Source organism: Myripristis murdjan, chromosome 9 (genome assembly GCF_902150065.1).
Source record: "Myripristis murdjan chromosome 9, fMyrMur1.1, whole genome shotgun sequence".
NCBI classification, from domain to species: domain Eukaryota; kingdom Metazoa; phylum Chordata; class Actinopteri; order Holocentriformes; family Holocentridae; genus Myripristis; species Myripristis murdjan.
Genome location: NC_043988.1, coordinates 17,661,949 through 17,689,126, shown reverse-complemented (window position 1 = coordinate 17,689,126; position 27,178 = coordinate 17,661,949). Strand labels below are relative to the sequence as shown.

Genomic DNA, 27,178 nt, shown 5'->3' with positions numbered 1-27,178 from the left:
TGTGTGCTGAATGATAAACACACACCTGCACTGGGGCAGCACAGTGGAGATGGGTTCAGAGCACAGTCCGGGCCACTCACTCTGCAGCTTCAAACAGCACATCCACACAGCCATTCAACCCCATCTCCTGTCTATGAGACCATCCTAAAAACAAACACACACCCCCACACACAAACACAGAAAGTACTGACACTCAGGCGCATTCCTTCCAGGGTAGTGTGTATGTGGTGATTGATGGCGTTATCTATGGACAGCAAAAAAATGGTAATGCTGAGAAAACAGCAGTCTGTCTGCTACAACTTAACATGCAACAGCTCTGGGGGACTGTCAGGAAGGGCCTGGGGGACTGAGTGGTGTCTGGATGTATGTGTAGCTGTGTGCTGTACCGTATGGCATGTGTGAGTGTGTGTATGTGTGTGTGCATGCACATCGGTGTGTGAGCAAATGCTGATGGGTTGGGAGGGGGAGAGTGCCAACCGTACATCAGGGCTAGTGACGGCACTAATCAATCTCCCTCTAGCCCATAAATCTCCAGCTCTGCACCCTCTCCCTTTCCTCCCCCTTTCCTCTCACAGCCACCTTCACTCAGGAGCAGGGATGGAGTTGCTGCTAGTTTCCTCTGAAAAAGACTATCGGAGCCAAATGGAGACGCAGGGCTCATTTATACTCAGTTATATTTATATATACACACACACAGGCATAAAACCCTGAGCTTCCTCACTTAGACCCCAGAACATTGTCTTACAGTAGTCTATCAAGTATCATGCTTTTAAACCAAAGTCACATGTCCCAATTCAATTACACCGGGAGTGACAGAAGACACCATTCATCAGCAACATACCAGTGTCACATAGCACAATGATGACTGATTACAAAGTCTTCTGGTTGAATTACCAGCCGTGGCAAGATGAGAGCAGCTAAAGCAAACCATTTAGCCACAGAATGTGTTTTTATGTGATAAGGATCGAGATTCACTCCTCTGTAGTTCACTTACCTCGCTCAGCGGATACTGTTTGGTTTCCAGGAATAAAATGCACTTACTGTACTGTATATAACAATGCATCAGAAGCCCACTCTCACCTAAAAAGCACTGCAGCATCGGTGTAAAGCATTGTTGCCTCGGTCCTAACTCTGTGTGAGTCTGAGTCTCCCGTCCAGAATGCATTGATATGAAACACTATCATTTCCATCTGGGCCAGTCTCCTCCCATATTAAAACAAAGAACAGAGGCGAATATTTCATCTATGCTGTCAGCGCCAGCGTCTCCTGCCATGATGCGTGGCAGATTATTGAAAAATGATTTCTCATGCGCCTGTCAGAGGCTTGTCCCCTGTTATTTATTTTCTCTGTGAATCACTAAATGAACATTTAGCCACCTGCCATCAGTCCATTACTTAGTTTTATAGATTATCATTTTAATATGAAAGAAAGCAATTACAATGATTAGGAGTTAAATGACTGGCAGTCCATAAAGCCCCAGCTCCTATTCTCGCTCATTTAGGATGGAATACAGCAAAACATAGATTACAAGTGAGAAATAATCAAAATTGTAAACCACTGATTAAAGCATTCAATCAGGCCAGCCATTACAAATGACACAATGTTCCAGCAATACTTTAAATTACCAAGGTGGAAAACATTAAAGGCTTAATAAGGAGATAAGTTTAAAATTAAAGCTGCATGGTACATTTTTGTTATCTATGCAGTTTTAGGGGATTGACAGTTGTGGAATATTTAACAGGATAAAAAAAAAAAAAAACACCCCATACAAAAGAACGTGTTTCAATTACAATAATTTTAAAAATGTAAAAGGTCCATAATATTAGCCTTTCAAGTAGCTAGTCCTATTAGCTCCATTAACTTCACTGCCTGCTTTTCACAACATGGTAAATCATCTCACTTTGAACATCTTTTAAGCAAAGATGCTCTGCTAGGATATGATGCTTTGTTTTTTTTTCTTGTTTTTTCTTTGCTTTCCTTTGTCTTTGCTTGTTTGGGAAAAAAGGGCTCAGTTGTTGATTAATTCCTTGCCATTAGCTTTTATGTTCTGCACCCTACACAGCCCACGAATCCTCAGTGGAGTTCTGATGACAAACAAAATAATATGAAGGTAAATGATTACACTACAATTTAATTTAAAATTAAGATGTGACTGCCTAGGTTTTCACAGATATTATTCTCTGTGTGTACACTCAGAACATACAGCTTGTCTCAGAGATGACCCCACTTCTTAAGGAGGCATAATAGACGGGTGCAGCACAAATTGATCTTGCTGCCCATAATTAAGCCTGAATGGCTTTCCTAGCCTGAATCATTCAGAGGTTACTTAAAAGGTAAAAAACAAGTTTTACTGCATTGTCTCTATATTTTTCACACAATGGTTAGGCCAACCACAAACCCACCAGCTACTATCAGGCACTTAAACACTCTAAGCCAAATATTACAAGCGGCACAAAATATTTTAGGACATATCAGATAGATAGTGTGAAAATATTCCATTTATGACTGTCTAAAAGAGATGTCTCTTCTTAATAAAAATAAGTAAGTTAAACCGTCGACTTGGAATCACACAAACACACACACACACACACACATACACACATAGACACACACATACACCCCAGATGGAAAGAGAGGGGCACTCTATTTCTCACCAGGTGCTTGAGAAAAAAAAGGTCACTTGCAGTGCCATTTCCTCTCACACACAGGCAGGCCTGGCCCAAACACACTGGCACTTTGAGCTCATTACTGGCTATTCACATAATCCTTTCTCTGTGTCCTCTCTGTGAGGATACTAATTTCACAACAAGCCCTCCCTCACAACCCATTTGTTAAAAGATAGTGGTTGAGAGCGAGGAAAGGGACACATGGTGCAGATAGAGAGTAAAAACTAGTCTTATGGGGGATGCCTCCACAGTTGTCCCCTCTCCAAAATGAAAGACAATTGCGTAACTACCCTCCATTTTTCTCCATTTGCTGCTCACCAAATGTATTCTGAGGCATTATACTTTGCTGAAAGAGACCACTTTTTTCAATTCAATTTCAAGAACCAATTTTCCCCTATTATTGCCTTTAAGAGAGAAGGAGAAGGAGCAAGTCTTTTGCTTGTTTGTCATGTCCTCCCCCTTTCCGCTCCTCTCTTCCAATCAGGTTTTTGTACTCTTTGGCAGATGTCTATCAGTGGCAGGAAATTATCTCCCCCCGCTAAAAACCCAGCGCACCCTCAGTGACCCATCATCCAGCTGCCCAAAAACAGCCTGCCTGCTGAGATCATGCCTAGGTCAGTCCCTGTGAAGGTGGTGGAGGATGTGTGTGAGTATGTATACACACTCACCAACCCTACACGCTGCTCTAAAAAACACCTGCACACACTCACTCATCAAATCCACTCACACAGGTCTCCCATTACACCGGTGTGGGGATATCTCAAAAGCCAGGATGTCTATCGGCTCTTTTCCTGTTCTGCTAACTCCGCTGCAGGGTTTGCAATGGGGGCGGAAGATCAGTCCCAGGAGATGAGGGAATAAGCTGGAATCAAGAGGCGGTGGGCTTGGCAGAGGGGTATTTCTTAGTTAAAAGGTTCTTAAACTGCAGAGGAGATCAGAGGAGATGGCTCCCTGCACCCAAAGCTGTCTGCCCAGATAAGCATCCCGCCAAGTGTGGGGCGTAAGGGGGTGGTCATGGGTGAATAAACACGGTGAGTGAGTGTGTGTGTGTTTTGCACAGCACATGCTCAGGTGCAGGCATTTGTGTGAGAAAGAAAAGGAGCGAGGTGGCCAGTAGTGTCCCTCGAAGGTTTTCAGAGTCGACCCGCCATCAAGCCTCTGTTGAAGCTTGACTGTCTTGGTTAAAGTGTCTCCAGTGAAGCCCCCCACCTCCACCCACCCACCCCACCACCAACAGCCAAGGTCTGGGAGCCTGGCAGACAACCTGCACAATGAACAGGGGCGGGGCTTCAACCTAATTGAATGGTGACCCTGCCGTCTCACTGTGGGACGCCCCATGCAGCGCTTTTAACAAGCTGCTGTGTCTCCCCTCTTAATAAGCCCAAACAAGTTAATCCAATCGACACACTCAAACCCTTTCTTTTTCTTTAACAAGGCACTGCCTCTACCCCCTTAATCCCCAGCTCCCCCCTCTCCGTCACCATACCGTCACATGAATGGAGGGAGAGTGAAAGGCCCCATTAGGAAGAACTGGCAGTAAACCCCTTGGGCTCGGTATTTTCCACACATCCACACTAAATAATTTGAACATGTGTGTATTTATCTGTATAGATATATACTCATCTATCTATATATATATAGAGAGAGCTACATCGATATACACACACACATATACATATATACATGTGTGTAAGTATATATATATAGATAGATATAGATATAGATATAGAGAGAGATATGAATATATACACATATGTACACCCCCACACACGTATGCATGATAAACAACTGTAGGACAGGGCACACAATGGGAGGGTTATGTACACAGGCCCTAATCCAATCCAGACACACACAAAAACGACAGAGGCTCCCACAAACACCAACACACAACAACACACAAACAAAAATCCTGAGGGGACATTTGCCGATAGGCACGCACTCTGGGACATAAAAAAGGCATTGTTAACAAACCCTCCCAGCTCCACAAACAAGAGCCACTGATTCCCTAACAATACAAGCCCCTGGACGCACTCACCCAACAGCTCTGCACAACCTCACACCAGCACAATAAATAACCTGCACAACAAAAGGCCATTGTGTGTAAAAGCCCACAGTTTAAGCATTACTGCCATGATATACAGTGTTGAAATAACATATTGGCAGCCAAGTTTTATGTCTACTGTGCAGTGTGTCGCCGTTATTGAGGCGTATGCAGCCTCGCATGTTCACTACAGTCTTATTCATAAGAGCTTTCTCCGCAGATGAAGGGCATCTTGGCAAAAACACTCAGCTGTTAGGTTTCCATATTCCAGTCAGCTTCAATAGCTTCACCCATGGGATGAAGGGTGAGGAATGTCTGGCAGTCCAATAGCACTGAGTAGTCTGTCATCTCTAATCAAAACACGCCTGCCTAGACTAATGTCAACCCTGTAATAGCAATGAGGACTAATTGACTTCACGGCCAACTGCTGCATCTTCGTGCTGGGCTAGGTTTCATTAATGGTAAATAAAGGGCACAGCAGGCAGTGAACCGTTATGGCTGTAGAGCGGCCACATTTGATATAGAGAAAATGTTATCAAAAAGCCCCTAAAAGTCCATCAAATATGCAATTTTGTATAAGTCTGAGTTTCAATCTGCAAAAACAAACTCAATTTAGGTGGGAGCATGAGACATACTGAGATGATGACTATTCAAAGTCCGGAGAATGATTGAGAGTAAATAAACGAGGAGCACTCACAGGGCCCCAGTGCTCCTGCTGATGACGAGTGATGGGCTTTGAGCAATGAGAGTACGACTTGAGATCGTCACACAGACCACAGGGGAATCACATCCTCTTTCTGCACTTATTGCTTCAGCTTTTGTTGTATTGTTTTGCTAGGTGGTAGCAGCAGTTGCCATCTATGCCTCAGTGGAGCACAGTAATATGTGGCTTTCCTGTGGCACTGAGCATATTTCCTCCTGCTGGCATAAGAGACGGAGATGCATTGCAAAAGATGTCCATCTGAGTCAAAAGTCAGTTATTTTTCACTCACAAAAAATATATCAAGACAAGCAGCAACATCTTAAAATATAGCTTCATCAAGCTGTTGAGAAAAATTGGGCTGCATTAAATAAGTACAATTATATCACTGTGAAAGGAAATTTCTCTCATTCATTTAAAGACTTACAGACTGACTACAAAGCATGTTAAAAATCATTGCTTTTCTTTTTTTCTTTTTTTTGTTGCGGGAATTCTCCACAAATCCCTCTAAGTTAGACTTCCAAATATAATCAGAAATTCACCATACTAATTTCAGCCACCACATCTGTAAAATGAGCTGGATTGAGGATTTATACTCTCCGTGAACCTGACTCTTTGTAATTCTCAGTATTACTCACTGTTTGTAAAGCATTGTCTACATTTTTTTGAGAAAAGCTTGATAAAGCAAAATTTCTTATCCCAATGTGACACAATCCTTTGTTGTCACAGACAGGTCCATTCATGGCTTAACACAACAACAATAAACACAAGGGCTCTTTTTTCCTCTACCCATCCAATAGTGGCTCACTTGAATATTCAAACAGCGTTCATTGTCTTTTACTGTTTTGTTCATTGTTTGTTGTGCCATCATTCGTCAGCTTGGCTCCTGAACTTCAAAGAAAGGCTTATGTCAATTTATGACGAAACAGAGCACGAGAAACACCAAAAGAGAGAGAGAGAGAGAAAGAAAGAGAGAGAGAGAGCAAGATGTATGCTTATTAATGGGTGTTCAATAAATCAATGGAATATAATTAAATTCAAACAATGTGATTTCTTCTCCTCAGAAGCTCAAGCCTGACTCTCAACATCAGTCTCTGCAGGGCCTAAGGTGACCCCAATTCCCATGGTCCAAAGGACAACTCAAGCATCTTTCACTGGAGGGTGTCACAGATCCAATATTCAGTCATGCATAACATTAATGTGTTGTGAAGCCCACAAGGCAATCAAACAGTGCACAGTCAAAATGTTGACACTGATCTCATTTGATATATTTGAAGTGTGACAAAACCATTTTTGCTCTGTTGAATATTAAGGACTATAAAAGAGAGGACGACACAACTGCTCACAGCTAAACAACACTGACTAGTTGGAGATGAAGCTCGTATTTTTCTCTGTGCGACTGCAGTTTTCACCACCGAGACTCAGCAAGCCTTCCCTTTTTACCTCGTGACGCCCGCTATCCAGCTGTTGTCGTCCTGCTCCTTTCAAAGCTAGCCGTGACCATGCCAGCAGAGGGAATCCAATTGGACAGAGTGGGAGGTGAGACTCCGGTAGGTAATCACCTGCTGGCTAAAGACACAGATGGCACAAACACCACCAAGCTGTTCATGCAGCAGCGATCCAAGGAGGTCTTTCTGACACCGACAAACCGACAAACAGGGAAACCTGAGAACCGGAGAGACCTGCGCCGAGGAATTATTGTGTGCAGATGTGAAGCAGAAGCCTGGCAGAGTGAAATGGCATCTGAGTGACTACTACTGAATGTGCAAAGAGGAAAGAGTTAATGAGTTGATCTCTTATGCATGTCCTGTTTTTACTGGCAAGGTCTCGGTGTCACTGCACAATGATTGGGGAAAGTGAAAAAGTGGCCAGGTTGTAATGATTTAAAACGGCAGGCACTTTCCATGACAAAAGCAACGTGATAATGGCTGCTGTTATCAGTGCATTTGACCAGCTGAGGAGGGAATTGAGAGGCGAGGTCATCGCAAAGATAACGGCGAATGTGCAGACTGATTATCTCTTCCTTCTCAAGGATTTTTGATACATTTTGTTCCTCCCTTGATTTATTTGGTCGGACGTCCGATTTAGAAACATGCACCGCTGCTACAGTGCATGTCCGAGCGACTGCTCTCTCTTTCTTGTTTCAGGTTTCAGAAGAATGACTGAAGATGAACAAGGACAGTGTGCACCTCTTGAGATTTATTCTTATGCTGACTCTAAATCTTACAGGATGCTGGACTGAACAAGCTGGGCCAAGTTAAGGTTCCACTAGGATTAACACCCGGCCAAGAAAGAAGATATATGCTAAACCACCGTAATGTGGACTTTAAAGCTGATTTTTGGATGTTTATGTGACCCCGCAGACTGCCACTTCAGCAGCTTCAGTGTGAGTGAACATTCAAACCTCACTGACATCAGGTGCCAAGCCTCTTAGCTTTTCTCTGAGTGAGAGATGAAGGAAGTCGGATAAAATCGTTTAGTTTATTGATGCTGGTAGCAGAGTTTATGGTAGTCAGTGCTCCCAACACATCAAAAATATCAGAGTAAAAATGCCCCGGAGACATCTCTCTTGCTGAAATCTCTCCAGCAGATGAGCTCCTTCTGCTCTGTGTGTTACTGCTCGGTGCCTAGGTTTGTCCTTCACAAGAGACAGGTAACACTGCCAAGACCCAGTAATTAGTGCAGATGGAGACTGTAATACTCCCTTCCCCTCCCTGCAGAAATGCCAAGGGAGGCAATCTATAAATTCCTGCATATTAATGCAATTTAAAACCACTCCAGACACCTTGCTGGAAGCAGGTGATAAAAAGGTGAGAGGCAGACTCTCTGGCACACAGCTTCTGATATGCCAGTGACATCAGTCCTCTTGCAGCAACTTCCTGACCCCAACACACACACACACACACACACACACACACACACACACACACACACACACTCGCTCACACTCATACACACACACAGTCGCACGCACACACACACACACACACACATACACACCAAAATAACTTGATAATCTATCTCCTTTCTCAGAAAATGCTCTCCAAATCCTGACCTTAGGCCTTACAACTGGGTCTCTATCAATAATTAAATGGTAATCTAAAAACCCATTTTAGCTGGGTCATCTTTCTGCGCCATTGTCCCTGCTTCTCTTCTTCCTCCATCTATTTTTTCCTCTTTCTGTAAGATCTAGTTAGAGATTCCATTAGCATGAGAAAGCAGGCTGGTAATTGTCTTCACCCTACTGAGTGATCCCTGGATAGAGGATTAGGTAGAGAGAAAGCCCTATTTCAACTCTAAGCACAGATGCTGCCCATAACCACCCACTACAGATTAGATTAGACTGCAGAGGGATGAAACCTACTGGTAACTTCAAACAACATTAAATATAAAGCATGGACAGGAGGTTAAAACCAATAAACTTTTAGTCACCTTTCTCCACGTGGTCCAACTCGCATTGTGACCCCCTTGTTTTGGGGGAAATTTCTCTATTTTTAATCTACTAATATGCTTTTCCGTTGAAAACAGGGATTGGCTCCCTAAATCATCCCCCTGGGCCACCCTGTCCGTCACTAATCTGCCCACCGCCGCCCACTTATATGGAGGTGTCACATTTCTGGCACTCCTCCACAGGATAAGCACTTCAAACACTGGTGCCTCTCCTCTTGACCTTTCCACGGAGATGATCGATTAAGCCCAGTGGATTTATTCCATAAACAGGCAACTATTACATCAAAAAGGCAAGGAATTTACCTCAGAGGCAGAACTTAAAATCCATATAAGCTTCATGAGGGTTTCAGTTTTTATTGGCTTTTTCAATCCAATTTTTGCTCACATTAATAGGTATGGAGGCTTTTCACGAGCTGTGTTGCCATCAGAATGACTACACAGTACTGATCTGTATCTGTAATCACTGATGCACATCATAATAACAAAAAAGAAAAATTCAATTGCTACCCTAAGTCCATAAAAGCTGTGGTGCAGAAAAACTGTTTACATCACCTCACTGCCAAAGTGGGCAAACACAAAAAAGTAGAACTGACTGGAAAGTTTAAAAGTGACATCAGTGTAAATATGGCTGAATGTTTAAAAGTCACGTATTCGCTCCTTCACTTCTTTCCACCTGTCTAGGAAGCTCTGTGGGGTAAACCAAGGAGCACTGAGGCCAGTAAAAGGTCTGCTGCTCATTTGCTGCATGAGCCATTAAGTTACAGCACTGCAGGCTTCCTGTTTTCATGCTTGAACACCTTCTACATGCTTTCAGCAAGGACAAGACTAAACAATCTGCAGTGAAACACCAGGGAGGAGAAACCAAAGAACTTAAAAGACAAAAGGAAATCTGCAGGCAAAGTATGTTGAGCGATAGAATGCCTCAACTTTAACAAATCACACATCACTTGAAATCCCATTTGCGGAGGTTAAAACAAGAAACATAAAACCCGGTTTCATTTCAAGTCAACGTGCCAGAAAAAGGGAGAGCTCCCTCTGAAGATCTCATACTAGAATTCTCTACTTCCCGATCAGACCGGCCAGTGGGGCCTGCGTCTGCTCTGAGGGACTCCTGCTCTATGGTAATCATATCCTATTTGAATAATGAGGCGATACCGCCACTCCTGCTGCCCATTCCCCCTGCATCCTTGACTGGAGTCTTTGATAGACACTAATTCTAGTTCCATCTATAAAGCTCCTCTCATGCATTTTTAATAGAATCTATTACTTTAGGATTAAATTATAAAAGACTGTCCTCCTTAAATTTTTAATAGTTTGCATAATTGGTATCAGGGCCTGAATGCGAACCATAAAAACCCAGTTTGTACAGGACTGAGCTGCGGAACGAGCCAGACAAAACCACACAGCACCGTCTGTACAAAAACGACACACACAGAATGACACTATCACAGACAACCACAGATTTGCACACACACGCACGCACGCACAGCGACGCACGCGAACAAGGCCATTATAGTTCTGGGTTCATTGCCATAGAGAATAAGGTGGTGTGAGCTCAGCACTCTGAATGAAGGGGACAATAAGGTCAGGGACCATGAGAGCTGCTTTTGGCTGCTGAGCTGCTGAAGGAGCCTGGGGGCAGGGGGAGGCACCTGATGGAAACAGGAGACTAAACCAGGTGTCCTACGACACCTGCTGCCACTGATGACAACTCAGACCAAAACACCCACCAAGCGAAACAGCAAAAACTACTTAGGAGGTTAACGGCCTCTCTTTGTCCCCACAGTCGCTGATAACTGTGTTCAGTCGGGTTAAATGGAAATGTATTTCCTCCCTCTGTCCCCTGTTTCAGGCAGATCAACCAGGAGTTAAATGTCATGTGCACGGTATCTCACTCTCCCTCTCTGCATCCTCTGCTCACCTCTTTCCAACACCAGACAGAAGATACAGGAGCAAAAATGTGTCTGAGGCATCTCCTCTAAACTAGAGCCCCCTTTAGAAATCTATGCACGTCACCATCCCCCAAATTAGCACCGCAGGGACACCCCCTCACCGCCCCCGCCTGCTGGCGGCAGCTCTTTGGCATATCTGAACCGGGGAAAATATTTCACACTGTATGAATTATTAAGTGCGGGGCCAGTGCTAAGCAGTGTGGAGATAGACCAGTTATTCACAGCTCTATTGGGACGAATGCGTCGGAAACCCGGGCCGCTCGCCTATCAGATCGTTTGTCACAAGCGATAGACAATTTACAACGAGAGAATTTTTCAATTTATTCATTCTGCTGTCACTGCACTTTTCTACCTCCACTCCTTCCACTCAACAACCCCCTCCCTCCTCAAACTCTGTCTCAGCCCTCTTGTCTGGAGAGGGGGCTCCATTCCCGGACCGACCGCCTGCCTGTCTGCCTGCTGCTGCTCAACATTCCCCACTTTCTCTTTTTTCAGCCTGAAGAGGAGGGTGGAGGTGAGACACAGTAAACATGTGCTGAGGACATAAGGGGAACAGGCCCTTCTAGTTAAATCTTCTTAACGGAGGTAAAGGTGTGTTAGGGGCATCCTGTGACAGCCAAGGGGAGAATGGGGCCCCTGGTTCTGCCCCAGTGGTGCGGCTGTGGCCGACTGTGGCTCTGTGATAAAGGAAAGAGGCAGGAAAATGGGGGGCTCAGAGCGCCTGGCTGTGCCTCATCAGGACAGAGCTCTTGGCAAGAGCAGATAGGCCAGGAGGACCCCTATTAGATACAAACAAAAGAGAGAGAACTGAATTAGATAGCAGCTGACTTACTTACACTGTCAAATTCAGTTGAGGCACAGGGAGAAAAGTAAGGCTTATAATAGCCTAGACATGAATAATGCGTGCTACTAAAAAACGACTTTGACCTGTTTAAAAAAGAAAAATACAATTCAACAAACATTATAATTATCCCAAGCAGAGGTTCTACTGTTTGATGATAGGAATTTCATTCAGGAGAAAAAAAAGGATCAGAGCGCAGGATCCTGTTTGTTTTCACTTAAGAGGACAATGCCAAATAACAACTCCCACACAGACGGAGGACCTCAGCACAAAGGTCTGGCCGACTGTCAATTCAACATTAATTACTCAAGGTGAACCAGCTGTCAAAACAGTCAAGGATTTTCGTTTTTGTTCACAAACATCCCCTGATAAAGAGAACAGACCAAACAACAGACCAGCCTCAAAAGCCCAGAACTCTGCTATACCAGAATTTCAAGATGAGGGATGGCAAATTCCTGAAAGATAAAAAAAAAAAAAAAAAAAGAATACAAAACAAGGACAATGATTTCAAAAGTTTTTTTCTTTTCTCAGAAGAAGATACAAGAGAAACGGAAAGTGACATCAGCACCTTTGTTAGTCTAAACGCTCGCTGAGAGCAGTTTGACCTGTGCAGCAGTCTAGAGTGTTTCTCTATCTCCGATGTCCTTTGAAAGCCTGATCCAGACGGGTTGCACTGAATAGGGCTTGATGTGAAAGGCAGAGATGTTAGATAAATGTCCTCACAGCCAAGGCCTCTGCCCCCTTCCTGATGGTGCATTCTTATACTCAAATACCCACTCCCTCTTTACACACACACACACACACACAGACACACGCACGCGCACACACACACATACAAAAACATGCGCACGCGCGTGCACACAGACAAATCGACACGCAGTGCCAACAATCCCACTGAGGGCAGCATTTGTTTGGGGACAAGGTGACCCTGTCGCCTAGGGGCCTGTGAACAGGCACAATGAAGGCCTCTCATCCTCCACACACCCAGCAGGCTGTGTTGGGCCGATGACGGGGGGGAAGACGGGAGGGGGTGAGGGGCATCAGAACACCCTACTACTGCAGTTTTAAAACCCTATTCAGGAAGCCCCCCGCCCTCCCTCCAGAGATGGTTCCTTTCACACCCCGCACAGACGGAGCAAAATCCCCGCTTGTAACCCAGAGTCATGCAGCCAACAGATGGAGCAGCTATTGAGTGAAGGATCGCGCCGGCAGAGGCGGCTCCCTATCCATCCCTGGTGGAAACAATGGGGCAGCAGGTCAAGAGTGCCGTCTCCAAGAGGAGGGGTCAGGGAGGAGGGGCACGCTTCGACACACTGAAGCTATGCGGGCGCTTTGAAACTGAAGGAACTGAGAGAATCTCTCTGGATGATGGGAGGAAGGGAGGAGACTCGTGGCTGTGTGTGAAGTGCTTGAACTGGTTGCTGTGGATCAGGCTCAGGTGGAGGGGGCTTGTGTGAACACAGAATCTGGGACAACATTGTCTGCGCTTAACCTGCAAACAAGAACAAAAAGACTCCCCGGCATGCACACATTTGCAAGTTCAGGAGAAAGAGTTGTAGCTAAACGTACAACTGTTACTCTCGCTCTTACTCACACTTACTCACAAAGAGATGGATTTGCACTTAAAGCACAGATAACTGTCGTTTATAAAAAGCACTGCAGCGAGGCTATATAAACAGGATGAAAGAGAACCTTTACTCCTGGAAAGTAGTTGCAGTGCCTTAAGGGCATTTTTTTTCTGTTGTGTATAAACTTAAACTGTGTCAATATTACCACACAACTGGTGCACAATTCTTTCTAGACATAATTAAAGGAATAAATTCTACACTTCACTGATTACTTATAATTCAAATTCTAAATATTCTCTCAGCAGCATCATGTGAGATTACAGAACAGTGCCAGACTGAAGCCTATATAAATAGTGAGGTTATATTGTTCTGAACTCCCGGTGTGTTTCATTATTAATGGATTGATTTCCACTGTTTTTGAAGAGGAGGGGCAACTCCAGGCCACAGAGGATGAATGGCTATGAATAGCTACACGCTCATATTCTCATGCATGCACACACATGCACAGGTGCACACGCAGACACACATGTGCACACACGTATATGAGTGGCTGATTACACAGATGATCCCGCAGCAGTTGTGGCTGACTGTAGGGGGAAAGTAGATCCAGTTCCATTGACCAGCAGTCTGGCTATCATGTGGCTCTGCACTGGGTGTCAATTAGTCCGGCCTGGTCATCTGGGCTGGCCCTGCCTCACTGTGTTTCCATGGCCGGGGAGCGTCTCACCTCAACAGGGGCGGAGGGGGGAAAAAAAAAATCACACGAGGATGCCAAACAATAACCCCATAACTTAAATCATCTTTTTACAATACTGACACCCTAGCCACAGACATAGCAACACTGCTCCACTCCTAGGAAGTGTTTCTACCACATGTTCCACATCCTTGAATGGTTTGGTTTATGGGGCTATTTTGAACAGGAAGGCATCCATTACATAGCAGAAGGTGTCGAGAACATAGTCCTTATTTTGGATTAACAACCACTTGACAAGAAAGTACAGACTCTCAAAAAAACGACTTCCCACCACTTGGGAAATGTTCACAAATCACACTTAATTAAGCACAAAAACCTAGTCCATGAAATCAGACTGCAGAAACCATTTTTTTCGAGAGAAAGTCTTTCATTCGCCGGTAAACAATGGCGGGTGTTTTTCACGGTTTCTCTTGGTTATAAGAAACACACTCGTGTGCCATTCACTATGAGACATGTTTTCTTCAAAAACATTATCAGCTAAGTACAGAATGACAAAAGGGCTGAGCTGTTATGCTTCTTTCCCTGGGTCACATCACAATGCATCAATGATTTGCCATTTCAAAATATGCTGCTTTTATGCTGTTTGGGCGCAGAATTGAAAAAATAAATTCGATTCCAACCTTGCTGAAAGGGATCAATAAGTGCATACACAAAGAAAATTGCCATAAACACAAAGGCTTTCATTCAGACTGCCGCGATGCAGATGAAAGCACAGAATGCACCTGGAGAGCAAGGCTGAGAGCAGGAGGCGACAGGAGAGCCCACAGAGTTATCAGGTGGGGCCAGAGAGCTGGGGCTATATTCAGACCTCACCACCATCTATCTCAAGAGCAGCTATTAGATTTCTAATATTGTTGGTTTTAAGGAGGCTCAGCTTTCCTGCCACAATGAGACTGATTCAGCCCCAGTTGCCCCCTTTTCCTTTTCAGTGTGGTCTCACAGGGTCCTCTCGGTTTTCTGCAAACAATACTGCTGGGCTCCAGCCCTTATTTAAAAGATTAATAGGATGCTGTCTTGGCAGAGAAGCAATCAGTGAGGTTTCTGTGACAGCAGAAAAAGTGTGAAAACACGGCAAAGAGGAGAGACCATTGTCACGGTTACCAACTGGCTGCCGCAGCTCAATTGAGATAGCTCTGGCTTTCAAACCCAGCTGCCAATCACAGCAGTAAGCATCAATGGGGGAAATTTGAATGATAAAACGATAAGTCATGAGCAGGCGATTTCCCTGTCATCTGGGCCAGGGCTGTTTGAGTGTAAACTCACTATGGGTGGAGAGATTTCACTGCAGCCATATGGAATTTGGTTTTGCCACGAAATGCAGGCTTCACCCCTCAATCATGACAGAATGTGTAATCACCAAATGTCTTCCTCTCAATCCCTGTTACAATTGGCAGCACAGTGCTGTCACTAGAGATGGGGAACAAAATGGAAATCTGACTAAAAGACAAGCCTTAAGTGACACTTAATTTGAGATACCCAGGCATTCTCTCGGCTCCAGTAAACAGGATCCGTCAAACTTTACCCAGAGCCTGTATGAGTCTGCAGCTGTCTGCGGGGAGAGGCACAGTATGCCTGAGAGGCCCTCAGCTATCAAGAGGAGTGATGAAGAAATCAAGTGCTTTAATAGTTCCTAAAAACATCCAAGAGCAGCCACAGAAGCGATTATGACATTTTCAAAGTACAAATTTTCACACTCATCTCATCGGCGTCTACGCCAAGACTCGATGTGTTTCCTCTTTTAAATATACCACCGCACCCAAAAAAAAAAAAAAAAGACAGAAGCTAATGACAGCCTGAGAGAAGATGAGCGAGGGGGAAAAAAACAAGTGAGCTGGTGAAGAGACCGAAAAACACTGAACAGCTGCTTTCTCCCTTCTTCCCTTTTGCTCATCCCAGGAGAAAGTCCCATGCGATCTCCCTGATCCTAGTTTGTGGCTGACAGAGGGGACTGGAGCTCTGTTCATCTCCCCACTCACATGGCTCTGTGCCCCCCCCCCACACTTGCCTCACTGTCGCTTTGCTGCCAGGAGGATGAGAACGTGGGAGGGGAGAGGGGGGCTACATCAAGGAGAGACTCTCCCAGTGGGTTCTCGTCAGTTCCAGGCCATTACACCTTGCTCGCTGGGATTTTGTTTACACACACACACACACACACACACACGCACACACACAATAGCCATGCAGAGGCAGATGACGACTGTTAATGCATGCTATATGTGGCGTGTCTTTCAGATTTTACACGGGCACAGGTTCGGATTTTAAGGGCTGTTCCACTATTCTGAAATTTCACATTCTTCACTCATTTGTGCTGAAACAGATCACTGTACGCTTTGTGGCAGAGAGAAAAAAAAAACAGCCGAAAAACATGGTGCTTATTTGAGTGGCAAAGGAGGCGATAACACTCAATCAAGCCCAGTGATACGGTTGATGTGGTCAGTGGCAACGCGCAGTCAAAAGGCCTGACACACTTCCATGGTCTTTGGGGACGAGTAGAGAACGGCAGGCTGCCCTTGTGCGTTCAGTCTCTACAGATGTTGCCTTGGAGAGCGTCTGACTGGCTGACTGTGGTGACAGCTGGACAGCTGTTCCTATAGACGCAGCCAGAGAAGCATGCCACAGTGATGGGGGGGGGGGGGGGGGGGGGTGGGTAGTGCTGTATGTTTAGTTTGTCTGTATGAAGTTCCCAGGACGAGCAAAGCTGTCACGTTTAGCAATGGTGCATGAGTCTGGATAAAGAAAGATGGCATTGAGCAGAAAATACACCCAGAACACAGATGGGTAAATATCAGACATGAGTGACACTGTTTAAAGAAGCTCAACTACAAAACAATTTTTTGTAATTGTTTAAAAAGTGAGCCGGGTAATGCAAAACCAACTGGCAACACTGGCACAAACCTCAACATTTAATTTGATCCCAGAGCATTCAGTCTGTTTGAGCAATCAAGGCTTTTATTAGCATAAACAAGTAAAAGTTTAACTTGAACTTCAGAGGGAATTTCAATTAATTTTTTACCTCTTCATAAAAGGGGGAAGGAAAAAAAATCTATTTTCAAAAGCAGAGAGGATAATTGCCTGGGCATTAAACTGACGCTGGACTTTGGGCCAACATCAATGGCTGCTGGTGATGAAAGGCAGTTTAAATTGGGGTCATGTTCAGACATTATACCTTCATCCTGCAATTTAAAAACACAGTTACCAAACATTATAGGGACCTGATCCAGAACAGGAACTACTACAGACAGGCTACAGATGTAAGTATGACCCAGTGACTGAAACCTGAGATCAGAAAAAGCAGCGCATGACGCATTGAAATGTTAGAAAAGACATCTGTGATAACTAATGTCACCTGCTGAATAAACACGGTGCAAATCTTGAGTTAAACAGCTTGGATTAGTGCCAGTCACTTCTGCCAAAACTCTCATTTTTCCTAAGCAGACCAGGCAATTCATTATGCCACAAAAGGTCAGCAATTTGTTCAACTCAATAAAAATGTTAATAAAACTAAGAGCTCACGAGAAGGAGCACTCATCGCCTCTGGTCACTCATCAAAATGTGTATGTGAGTGTGTGTGCTTGAGTGTTCGCATCTATTTGAATACAACATTGCCACTAGCACTGGGTCAAAGGTTGTATAGCACCAGCTATCTAGCAGGGAATATGGCTTCTGCCCAGTTGTAATCCTGGGCAAACTCCACCAACTGCTCACCACAAAGCAGATCATGCCACAGAGAATATGCAACAGCTTGCAGTTTGGCCCTACATACAAACACATAGCTACACTGAAAAAACACGTGTGCATGCATGCAAGTAACACACAAAAACACATATGCATAATTCTGTAATCTATGAAAACCAAGAGTTCATAAACCCCCGCACCAAAATCTCAAATTCCAGATCCACTCCCACCATCAACCCACTCTGCTAAATAAATGAAAAGACCCATTAGGCAGATTTCAAATGATGGCAGTGGGCTTATAATTATATATGACATCTTTTAGAGGGAAAAGTGATTACTCTGGATGCAAGTCTGGGAGGGGGTGGGTGTGGGATATTGCTAAGCAACCAGTCATTATCCTCGAGAGTGGAGCGAGGTGACCGGCCATCCGTCTAACGCCGGTGGCTCGCCTGGCTCCTGTGCAAACCCCTTCACCCCTCCCTGCCTTCCTCCTCCACTCGCTCTCTGCCGTCTCCCCGTCCGAATACAAACAGAGATAAAGAACGCTGCAATCGCTCTTGACACACAAATAGGTTAACACAATAAAGCCGGCTTTGCCTGGCTCACTCGAGGGAGGAAAGCAATTCCAGCAGCAGGCAGGAGGTAATAAAACAGGGCTAAGAGTGTGTGTGTGTGTGTGTGTGTGTGTGTGTGTGTAAAAGAGAGAGAGAGAGAGAGAGAGAGAGATCGAGGGAGAGAGAGTGTCCATACATGTCCTCATGTCAGTGTTCCTATGTTTCTGTATGTGAGTGGAGGCAGGCACACAAAAGCTCCATGGCCTGAGGGCCTAATATCATACGGATTTCCAACCCTTTCTTGACACAAGTAATAACACAGGGGAAAATGACGGAAATTCCGGGCTACTCCTCTGCTCAGATTAAGGAAATAGTGGCTTTATATTAGCAATATGGCTGACCTGCTCATGCCTTATACAAACATAAACTTCTCCCTATGGGTCATATGCCTGCTCTCTTGTAAATGGTCTCCAGCTTGGTTAAAATTCAACAAGTAAATTGAATGAGTTTTATCTGTGCAAGCCTCAGCTTCCTCTCCCTGTTGCCGCTGCCAGGCCTGGCAATAAACGATAAAAATCTCCAGAGTTTTATTAAATCGTGTTGCATTCACGCTGAACTCAGGAAAATGGTGAGGTGGCTTCTGCAATTACAGTCCAGACCAGACAACATTGTTTTCTCCAGTCAGTGGAAATTTCATTACCTTACAGCAACCGCCTTACAATTGGGTAATAGCCTCTTTTTGTCACAGCCACAAACTGTCTGTGGGTGGTGTGTCACCCCATAAGTGTTATCCATTTGCAACAATATGCATCTAGCCAGTCACAATCCAGATGCTGGTCAGCACAATGCACAGCGTTTCAGTGATATGGCAGAACAGAATGAAGAAAACAGCAGTCAATAGCTAATTCCTGAATTGACTGTAGCATAATCAAACAAATTGAACCTTGATACATCCATACAGCTGACTTATCTCTCCCCGGGCTATTATAGACAGATGACGCAGGTCACACATAGCCCTGCAAGAATGTCAATAAATGGAGAGAAGGCTAGCACTTTTCTCATGGAAGAACAAAATTGCCAAGCAAACCCAATTAAAGCTTCTGGAAATGTTTCACGCATTTAGGTCATACAGCATAGCCATTTGTTAAGTGTCAATCAATTCCCCTGCTTTTACTCGCTGTTCCTTCAACCAGGTAATCAAACAGCAGAGATGTAAAGTGGTGGCTATTGTCAACAGGGAATAAATTACCAAAGCATGAAGAGAAAACATCTTATCTGTCTGATGTATTTCCTGCTATTGCAGAAAGCTACAAAGCCCGAGGGAGAGCAGTCAACCAAAATGCAGGGAGATGGAGATTAGGATGATGTGCAGTTCCTTGTTCCATTAAAGTTTGATCTTCCTCAATAGCCGAGGAGAATCAGATATCTCCCATTCAAGATTAAAGTACACCAGCATAGAGGGAGAGATTAATCAGAGGCCTGCATGAGATAAAAACAGCCTTGCTTCTGGCATGGAAAACAGTGGCAATAAAGAGTTCAGCAGATAATGTGAAACATGGCAAAGCACAATAGCAAATCAAACAGCATGTACAAGCCTCCAAAACAAATCAAAGCGCTGAGTAGACTATGATACAGTGGCTGCAGAACTACAGGGCGAGCTGATCTGATAGCATCCAAGGCCTTCATTTTATTATGGCTAAGGTTGAAGAGGGCACGGTGAGGTTTTCTCCCATGTTGCTCACTGTCGCCAAGCTCTCATTCCCTCTCCTCCTCCTCTCCTTGAGATCAATGGCGCTGGGGTGATTTCACAGCAGCCTGCACTGTCACCCAGAACAAATCAATGTGACCATGAGGAAGGCAAGAGCGGCATTGTTTTTAAGGAGAGCAAATTCGCTGTTGGAGAGCTTGTCAGATTTGCTTTATTCTCCTTCTTCCCCCAAGAACACTTTGGAGGGAGCATGGCTTTCCTCACTTTTCCGACTGGGTTACAGAGCCAGCTATTAACTGTACTGCATCCACAGCACCCAGGATTTTCCCATCCATACCAGCATATTCATAAACCAGGCATGAAACACACAGTTCCTGTTTACCACATCTCACATCTCACAAAAAGCACAGAATTTTTCAAACAAAAATAATGGATGACTGCCCTAACCATTGCAAAATAAAAGCTATACATTAACCTTGGAGCCTGTTTACACCTGACAGGGGATGAGAAGGGATGAGGGGGGAAGGCTCGAAGGATCATCGCTGTCCTTCATGCACTCAGTGGCTGTAGACACCCTTGATGAAGACCTTCCACTGTCTACCATCACAGCTGATCAGATCAGGAAAGCAGAGCAGCGGTCAGCCAAACCTTCACAACAGGTTACAAGCAGGGAGGAGATTATTATGCTGAAGTGTAATTACATGTCTGTAATATAGCACCATTTAGTTCAAAAGTAGAAGTCACCAGTATCACTGCAAGCATGCGTGAATGCAATCACTGTAGCGCAGTTTTATGTTCTTTAAATCAAGCAAAAAGACTGCCTGAATCTGAAGTTCAAGCTCGTGTTCATGAAGAGAGCAACATGCTTTAGAAATATTTGAAAGGCACCTGCTGACAATCACTGCCACATTTTGGTCAATTTAAATGAATTACAATTTGAATTAATTTCTGATTATCTTCATGAACGAATGATACAATGTATATGTGCAGATGTATATGCACTGGGAATTCATAAAACTAGATCCAAAGTGATCAATTTCATTCATTTGCAGAAGGCCAGCAATGTTGGGAAAGTAATTTTACAGAATTTAGTGGCTGACAAAATGTTTTGCCCTGAAAACCCACCTTCATCCAGGAGGGGCCCCAAACCAATGAATTTTGTTCAGTGTCTCAGTATTTGACCCTGGCACTGTGGCAGTGTGGGAACATCGACAGACCAGAGAGAGAAAAGGAGAGCTGGTTGCTTAACTCTCAGTACAGCCAAAGACTGAGGGTCAACCATTCAGGTCTAAAAAAAGATACAGTGTACAGTGTGGTGTATTGTGCTAGCCAACAACATAACAAGGCAACAACATCAAGGATGGAGTAGTCCTGTCTAGTGCCATTAGCTTAGCAAGAAGCCAGTATGCAAACACTAAAGCCAGATAAGCAAACAGGAACAATGCTGGTTACCCTGCCTGTACTTCTAATGTCAAATCTCATCAACCTCATCCGCTACACTGGCACACAATCTTGCTTTCACCTCTATTAATTTATATGGTCTGGCTGAAGGATGTGCCCCCCCACAATGGTTTGAGTAAGATGCTTTTGTTTAATGTTGCAATTTTCATCTTCTATTTCTGTGTCCTGAATACCGCTGCCATGATGTGCAAGGCAAATCTGGCTGCAGAAGCAATAAAGTTTATCTTATCTTAAATATTGTACAGCACAAAAAATGTGAAAAGGGTACATCTCTTTTGTTTGTGAGCATATGAGAACTGTTAAAACAAGGGATGCAGCATAGATGTATGCAGCGACTACCCTGGAAATGAAAGACTTTGATCAAGTATCTAATGAGCTACTGCTGACATGGCTTTCGAAAGAAAACGCTCATGCGCCTTGTTCCTTAAAGCCCATGTGTCCGAGGATATTTCCATATCAGTTTATCTGGGAACAGTTGTCTTTCCTCTGGGCCTTGACAGGAGAGAAGTTATTTTTTAATGACTACTTACATCTGTATTATTCTATAATTGGGACGTCTGGACAGCAAATCTGTTATTGTAATTTTATTCCATTTGTGGAAAGGAAAAAAAAAAACATGCACATTCAGAAATGGAGTTGGCACAAGACTGGACATGCTTAGCCTACAACCTTTTCACGGGTGGGTAGGTTTTCAATAACATGCAAACACATAAACATACACAACCCCCTCCCAAAACATGCACACACACACACACACACACACACACACACACACACACACACACACCTCTGTATCTACTATTTTTGTAATCTTAAGTGCCAAAATGAGTTTTGCTGCCTCTAGGTAGGTGTTGAGACAATCAAACCATGCAGGGATTAAAAAAGATTAATACACACTGCAGGAAATTAAACTTCAGCTACTATAACGATATTCATGAGTGAAACTCACTTATTCACTTCAGGCAGGCACTTTAATAAGCAAGGAATACAGTGCGCTCACCCAAATGCTATCAATCAATCAAACTGATATACAATTTTCTAGTTGCAAATTGATAAAAAAAAAAAAAAAAAAAAAAAAAAAAAAAAGCCAGACTGTCATAGTGTGGTACTTTTTTTTTTTTTTTTTTTTAACAATTGCTTAAAACTGAATGCTCTCAACTAACACAGCTGTTGGTAGCATAAAGAAGGATACTGGCTTTAAATTTAGACTAGATCAGGTTTTGCTTTTTAAGGGTTTCACAGCAGCAGTTTTAAGGGTGTGATATAATTTCATCAACAAGTATGATTTGAGTAAATTGCATTTAGGTTTACCTCTGCGCCATATTCTTCAACCTACAGAAGACTAATGTGCCACAGAAGAAAAAGAGCTCAGAGTATACCAGAAAATAAAGAGGCAAAACAAGACCTACAAACTCTAAAAGGTAATTCAGTGACCTACATATTAAGGCTTTTCTGCCATCCCATTCTCCCCTGCCTTGTCCAACCATCATGTTGAGTTAAAGCAAGCATTATGCTGGGAAGACTATTTGTTTAGGTGAGGAGCAGCCGCAGAGCTAATATGAGCACAATTTGCTCAGCAGGTCATAGGCGCAGAGTGGAGGAAGTAAATGAGGCAGTTCTGCCCCCTCGGGTGCAGCCCCTGCCTCATACATCACTGGATGTTTTATTCAATACAGCCAGGAAGGCTCTATGGCAGGTGCCCTGACTATGGGGGCGACTGGCCCTGCTGTAGGGGCCCATATTACTTTTAGTGAGCCGGCTGTCTGGGAATGACTGAAAACAAGCCAGGAAGATGCATTTTGTCGTCTAATGATAAAACACATACTGTGCAGTTTTTTGTCTTTTTCAATGCACAGTCAGCATAATGCGCAGGCTCATTTATGTGCAGTGAGAGCTACGAGGCTAAATATTGCAAAGCCACCTCAGCAACCTTTAAGGCTCAAAGTTCACGGGAGTCCAAACACCTCAACCTTTGTCTGCCTGCAATTATCCCGCTGCCCAGGATTCATATTCAAATCAAACAATCTTCCGGGTGCCATTCCAGATAGGCTAATCAGACTTTACAATCTGCATTCAAAGATTAGATTACAGAGCCGAACACGTTTGAAGACTCCATAACACGAAGACTAATTGTCTCTAGACACCAATGCACCACACAGCATCTTGAAACCACACCACTGAGGAAAAAAAAAAGTGAAGTTTTAAAGTATTACGCACACGTCTCTACAAATTGTTCCTTGATTAAAAAGAAGAAAAAACTCTCACAATATACGTGTCTCCTATAAAAAGAAAGTGTACCATTAACACCCGAGGGTGAAAAATCACTAATTGCAGCAGAAACTATTCACCCTCCCCGCACGTTATGACGCACGGGGGCGTACAGATGAGAATTTCGCACCTTTTGCTCTGAGCCGCAACTCCTCTAGTGCCACATATTCTTGCCTGTGGTGCCTGCGGTGCAATACCCTCGACAATAGACTTAATTGCTACCCATACTTGAAAAGACCAATATTACACATCAAAGCAGTTCCTAAAGCCATTCGGGGGTAGCTCTCTGACACGTCGATTTTACAACACTTCCTTTATTGTGGGTCACGCATGGAAACAAAGGGTTTAAATCTCAGAGAGCGTTATGTCAGCAGCATCCTGGCAGTGGGAGCATTTCCAAACATTCATTATTTTCTGCTACTCGTCTATTTTCCATCCCAAAAGGACGCAGCGAGGCTGTGACAATGATTGAATGGCTGCAAAGAGTGTCTCTAACCATTCTCAATTAGAAAGACTTTGTGAATAGAATAGCCTGTATTTACCATAAATTGCTTCGTAGTGCAGACTAGAACTCCATGCAGATTGTAGCAATCACTGAGCAATCTGCCTCGTACTTCTGTGGTCCAAATTAAAAAGGTTTCATTCCGCTCTCCAAATCCAGCAACGGCTTTGTCGATGTCAAATGTTGATTAAGTTTGTCCTCCTCTTTCGATGGTATGCAAATATACCGTGAACCCAGTGAATTAGATTCCACAATATAGCCTCTAGCATGCAAAGTTAATAAGCTTTGCTCTTTTCTCGATTCGGTTGCCAATTTTTGTTGAAGGCAAAAGCGCCGGTCGGCAAATTTTAGGAGCGTCCTCGGATGAATTGCGCACCAAGCGCGCTTCGGGTTTTTCTACGTTTAGCCTCCGGAACAAAGTAGCCTATGAGGTCCTGGTTGTTTCTTCTTTTCGCTTGTAGATATCTCCAAATAGCGCTGTTCTAAAAATGCAATTGTCAATCGAAAGACTGGATGGTTGAACTGCTACGCAGTATTCCAAAATCCACCGCTGTTACGCATGGGTTTAAAGTGTTCCGCCTGTTCAGTGTAGACGACCTTATTGTGTGAAATTTATCATGCAGTTGTTAGTGTGTTATCTAGGCAATATGTGTCGACGTACCCTGAAAAGAAAATCAAGGCTGGGCAAAAGCAGCTGCCAGAAATATCCTAAATTGATGGGCGATGCGATGTAAAATCCCAGTGATTATGCTCCGTCCGTCCGTCACTTTCTCCGGTGGTGTCGGCAGCCTCTTTCAGACGTCTTGCCTCCCGATTCAGACTCAGGTTCCCAGTTGAGGCAGTAGAATGACCTCATGTAACAACGCTGCGAGATCCTCTTTTTTGGTGTATTAACCAAATAGTGAATGATTAAAGTCTGAATAAACAGCTAGCTGCTTCAGGCAGCTCCGGGATGCGGTCCTGCCCTTGTGCCGAGCTGCCGAGACTGACAATAACCCGGAACGCTGCAGACTGTCAGGCTGCACAGACCGCCCACCGACCAATCACTGTACTGAGGGAATAGAAACATTCCCACGGGTTGGCCAATCATCGGTAATTGAGGGCTGTTACCATAGAGATGCTCGGCGTCCAAGCGTCTGAAACCACGTTGTTTATTCGCGGAAAAAACGTCTGATATAAATTGCCGTGGCGTAATGCAGATTGAGATCTTTAATCACTGTTTTATCTTTTACAGTAAGTCTTTTAGTTTTCTCAGTCTTTTTCCACTCAGGGTGGGCTAGAGCTTAAAGAGACCGAGTTCAAACCTGCAGACATCCAGATATCCGTCCAAGACACAGAGTCCCGTCCAGCACCAGGGATGCTGCTCTGTAAAGCGATCCTACCGAAAAAAAGTATGACTATCATTTTTATGCAGCTAGATAAGGATTAAAATTAGATATGATTAGGGTGCATAAAAGATCTGTTTTAGAGTTCATGAATGGTTGATTTCAAGATGTGTTTTAACTTAATTGGTTTGAGACTCTTAAAGGCCAAACATTTCCATTAGAAATGATTAATTCAGTTCATCTTCAGTCCTTAATATCAACAGTTTGGCTGCTCTGCGAGGAACACTGAGGCTGTAGTCTGGGTTCAAGCTTATCTGTTGATCCCTTAGTTTAAAGCTTTTCACTGGCAGAGGCCTACATTCCTTTGTAATGAAGGGTGCTATGGTCCTGATAAGAAATTAGAGACAATAATTCCTTGTATCAACCTTCTGAAAGTGCACAAATGGGAAAAAAGGCTCACTGGCTTCACCCACACACACAGCAGGCACACTGACTTAACCTAAATATATTTCGGCAAGAGACAATATTGAAAAGTAGACCATTGACATTATCTGTCTGCTCAAGTTTGCAGACTTCCATCACTGACACCTACAGCTTATGAGTCACAGGAAATCTCCCTGCAAAATACTTTTTTTTTTTTTTCAAAAATGTCATTACAACAGTAGGGAAGTGGAGGGTTTACAGTGACAGAGGACCTTAGCCTTCTTCTTCTTGTCAACTCTGTCCAGTGCACACAGACCCAGGAACACACAAAGGCAGTACAAGCAATCACACATCATGGACTCTCATAATAAGCTGACGCTGGGAAGTGGGTGATGCAGCACTCAGCTTATGCCAGTGCTGATAAGAGCCTGAAAGTATTACCTCGGTCTGGCAGCCCGCTCCAAGAAATCCATCCTGAGCCAGGTCATCAATTCTGCCCTATCTGATTGCTCACCAATCCCTGGCAGCTCCATGTCGCTGTCCTGGCTTCTGCCTTTGAAATTCTCTGTATGACTTGCACTTTCATGCTAGTCTTTCACAGAAACACCTCTCGGGAAATGGTATGTAGTCTTTTATGTGGTGTGAAACTTCCGTAAAAACAGTGAACAAGTTAGAATTGTAATACTCAAGAACAACAGAGCTTCAGACTTACCTATTCCCTTTAAATCCATTTTTTTATTTTCCACGTGTCTCCCTTAATGGTGCAGTGGACCTATAGATACAGAGTGTACACCATAGCCCGTGGAGTTCAATCATATCACCTGCACTGTGTGGCTGAATAGTCAATCAAACAGATGAAGTATTAATTGAAAAATACTCAACCGGAGCTGTGTTGTGCTCCAGCGAGGGAGGCAGGCGGGCAAATAAGCCATTTGATTAGCTGATAAGCAGATGACTCAACAAACATTCAAGGCATGTTTACTGTGGTTTGATTAGAGTACGCCCAATACGCAGAAGATTGGACACAAATACGTTGTGAAAACACTCAGCTGTTCCAATCCCCAAGGCAGCATGAGGGCACATAAAAACAATGAATTATTTATGCAGGAGACTAGCGAAATATCACAGAGGATAATTTTGTGTGGGCTATATTAAATGTAGTTTTCAAAATAATATGTCTGAGTCCATGCGTTTCCCAGAAATCATCCCCGATGACAGTGTATCTGTATCTAGAGCCTGGAAATTGGATACAAAATCACATTAGATATTTCCCTGCCAAGAAACCTATGA

General features: G+C 43.9%; 1 protein-coding gene across 2 annotated transcripts in view; it reads right to left on the bottom strand.

Annotated features, from left to right (window-relative positions):
• The window catches only part of fam222aa (family with sequence similarity 222 member Aa), a 48,421-nt gene extending 23,306 nt beyond the window's left edge, over positions 1-25,115 (bottom strand). Inside the window, exon 1 of one of the 2 annotated variants that reach the window (XM_030060492.1) lies at positions 24,181-25,115. The gene's annotated coding sequence lies outside the window, so the exon portion shown is untranslated. The remainder of the gene's footprint in view (positions 1-24,180) is intronic. The other variant, XM_030060493.1, reaches the window with a different exon arrangement.
• Positions 25,116-27,178: the final 2,063 nt, after the last annotated feature.